This window comes from Capricornis sumatraensis, chromosome 20 (genome assembly GCF_032405125.1).
Source record: "Capricornis sumatraensis isolate serow.1 chromosome 20, serow.2, whole genome shotgun sequence".
Lineage (NCBI taxonomy): Eukaryota > Metazoa > Chordata > Mammalia > Artiodactyla > Bovidae > Capricornis > Capricornis sumatraensis.
The window spans coordinates 7364831-7368523 of NC_091088.1; the positions used below are offsets into that span (position 1 = coordinate 7364831).

The following is a 3693-nucleotide window of genomic DNA, read 5'->3' on the forward strand; positions in this document are numbered from 1 at the left end:
TACTACTCAGCTTTGAGAAGAATGAACTACTGAGGCACCCAACAGCATGAATGACTGAATCTCAAAACAATTATGCTGAAAGAAACCAAACCACCCAGAAGAAAGAGGATGAACTGTGTCATTCCATGTACTTGAAACTCAAGAAAATCCAATGATCTACAGGGACAGAAAGCAGACAGTAGTTTTTGGGGGAGAGAGGAATTTAAAAGGGCACAAGGAAATTTAGGCAGTGACTGGTATAGGCATTATTTGGCTTACTGCATGCATGATCAAGAAGTAGGGAAAACCATTAGGCTGTTCAGTGAAATAGTTGCTCTGACTCTGTGTGACCCCACGGACTGTAGCCTGCCAGGCTCCTTTGTCCGTGTAGTTCTCCAGTCAAGAATACTAGAGTGGGTTGCCATTCCCTTCACCAGGAAATCTTTCTGACCCAGGGATCAAACATGGTCTTCTGGATTGCAGATGAATTCTCTACTGTCTGAGCCACCAGGGAAGAACTGGGTCATTCAGGTATGACCTAAATCAAATCCCTTATGATTATACAGTGGAGGTGACAAACAGATTCAAGGGATTAGATCTGGTAGACAAAGCGCCTGAAGAATTATGGACGGAGGTTTGTAACATTGTACAGAGACAGTGACCAAAACCATCTCAAAGAAAAAGAAATGCAAGAAGGCAAAATGGTCGTCTGAGGAGGCTTTACAAACAGCTGAGGAAAGAAGAGAAGTGAGGGAGAAAGGGAAAGATATACCCAACTGAATGCAGAATTCCAGAGAATGGCAAGGAGAGATAAGAAGACCGTCTTAAATGAAGAGTGCAAAGAAATAGAGGAAAACAACAGAACACAAAGGACTAGAGACCTCTTTAAGAAAACTGGAGATATCAGGGAACATTTCATGCAAGGATAGGCATGATAAAGGACAGAAACAGTAAGGACCTAACAGAAGCAGAAGAGATTAAGAAGAGGTGGCAAGAATACACAGAAGAGCTCCACAAAAGTAGTCTTAATGACCTGGATAGTCAGGACGGTGTGGTCACTCACTTAGAGCCAGACATCCTGGAGTGTGAAGTCCAGTGGGGCTTAAGAAGCATCACTATGAACAAAGCTAGTGGAGGTGATGGAATTCCAGCTGAGCTATTTCAAATCCTAAAAGATGATGCTATTAAACTGCTGCACTCAACATGCCAGCAAATTTGGAAAACTCAGCAGTGGCCACAGGACTGGAAAACGTCAGTTTTCATACGAATCCCAAAGGGCAATGCCAAAAAATGTTCAAACTTACCGTACAATTGCGCTCATTTCACAAGCTAGTGAGGTTATGCTCAAAATCCTTCAAGCTAGGGCTTCAGCAGTACATGAACAAAGAATTTCCAGATGTACAAGCTGGGTTTAGAAAAGGCAGAGGAACCAGAGATCAAATGGCTAACATGCATTGGATCACAGAGAAAGTAAGGGGATTCCAGAAAAACATCTACTTCTGCTTCATTGACTATGCTAAAGCCTTTGACTGTGTGGATCACAACAAACTGGTAAATTCTGAAAGAGATGAGAATATACCCTACCTGTCTCCTGAGAAACCTGTATGCAGGTCAAGAAGCAACAGTTAGACTCAGACATGGGACAACTGACTGTTCAAAATTAGGAAAGGAGTACATCAAGGCTATATATTGTCACCCTGCTTATTTAACTTATATGCAGAGTACATCATGCAAAATGCCAGGCTAGACAAATCATAAGCTGGAATCAAGATTGCCAGGAGAAACATCAACAACCTCAGATATGCAGATGATACCACTCTAATGGCAGAAAGTGATGAGGAACTAAAGAGCCTCTTGATGAGGGTGAGAGAGGAGAGTGAAAAAGCTGGCTGCATGCAACTCAGCATTCAAAAAACTAAGATCATGGCATCCAGTCCCATCAATTCAGGGCAAATTGAATGGAAAAAAGTGGAAACAGTGACAGATTTTATCTTCTTGCACTCCAAAATCACTGTGGACAGTGACTGCAGCCATGAAATTAAAGGACGCTTACTGCTTGGAAGGAAAGCTATCTAGACAGCGTATTAAAAAGCATAGATATCACTTTGTTGACAAAGGTCTGTAGAGTCAAAGCTATGGTTTTTCCAGCAGTCATGTATAGATGTTGAGAGTTGGACCATAAAGAAGCTGAACACCAAAGAATTGATGCTTTTGAACTGTGGTGCTGAAGAAGACTTTTTTTTTTTCATATGGATCACTTCATGAATTTGCATATCATCCTTGCACAGGGGCCATGCTAATCTTCTCTGCACTGTTCCAGTTTTAGTATATGTGCTGCTGAAGTGAGCAAGAAGACTCTTGAGAGTCCCTTGGACTGCAAGGAGATCAAACCAGTTAGTCCTAAAGGAAATCAACTCTGTATATTCATTGGAAGGACTGATGCTGAATCTTAAGCTCCAACACTTTGGCCACCTGATGCAAAAAGCCAACTCACTGGAAAGGATCCTAATGCTGGCAAAGACTGAAGGCAAAAGAGGAAGTGGGAGGCAGAGAATGAGATAGTTAGATACCATCACTGACTCAATGAACATGGATCTGAGCAAACTCCAGGAGACAGTGAAGGACGGGGTGGGCTGGCGTGCTGCAGTCCATGGGTTTGCAAACAGTGGGACACAACTTAGTGACCAAACAACAAAAAGTGCATAATAAAATTTAGCAAGTCGTGCACTTTTGTGCAGTTTATTGCATGTCAATTTTACCATAATAAACTCATTCTTGAAAAAGTTCATATATATTGAAGGATGTAGAACAGGCAAAATCTAGAGCTAGAAAGTATAATAGAGGTTACCAGGGGATGGAGAGAGGGAGAAAGGAAGAATTGTTTAATGTGTACAGAGTTTCTGTGTGAGATAATGAAAAAGTTCTGTAAATAGTGATAATGGTTATGCAACATTGTAAATGTGCTTAATATCAATGAGCTGCACACTTAAAAATGTTTAAAATGGTAGTTTTTAGGATGCCCTGAGAGTCCAGTAGTTAAGACTTTGACTTCCAATTCGGGATTGGGAGGGGGGGATACTAAAATCCTACAGGCCAGAAACCAGAACATAAACAACAGAGGCAATACTGTGACAAATTCCATAAAGACTTTTAAAATGATCCACATTAAAAAAAAAAAACTTTTAAAAAATGGTACATTTTATGGTGTGCGTATGTGTGTACTAGTTGCTCGGTCATGTCTGACTCTTTATGACCCCATGGATTGTATAGCCCACCAGGCCCCTCTGTCCATGATTTCTCCAGATAAGAATACTGGAGTGGGAAGCCACTCCCTTCTCTAGGGGATCTTTCCCGACTCAGGGGTCAAACCTGGGTCTCCTGCCTTGCAAGTAGATTCTTAACCATCTGAGCCACCAAGCAAGCCCTATGTTACGTATGTTTTACCACAATTTTAAAAAAGCAAAAACTAGACAAATATTGCACATGTGCATTTTTGGAGAACGAGGAGGGTTGTCTGCTTTTCTCAGCCTAAGGCAGAGAAAAGACAACTGTCTCCTCTCACAGGACAAGACTCTCATGATCCTTTCTTTGCTCCATGGAGCCAGGATCACCAAGGGGTCAGGCTCTCATGCCTGGAGTCCACCCCTCCCCTCACATGATGATTGACTAGCCTCAATGCCTTTGCACTTGCTGTCCCCTGAGCATAAAGCCCTT

The 3693-nt window shown here is 42.0% G+C and overlaps 1 non-coding gene across 1 annotated transcript; it reads right to left on the minus strand.

The window, feature by feature from the left end:
* Positions 1-2222: 2222 nt before the first annotated feature.
* Positions 2223-2329, minus strand: LOC138097281 (U6 spliceosomal RNA). The gene has a single exon (XR_011146480.1). It is a non-coding gene; the product is annotated as a U6 spliceosomal RNA (small nuclear RNA).
* Positions 2330-3693: the final 1364 nt, after the last annotated feature.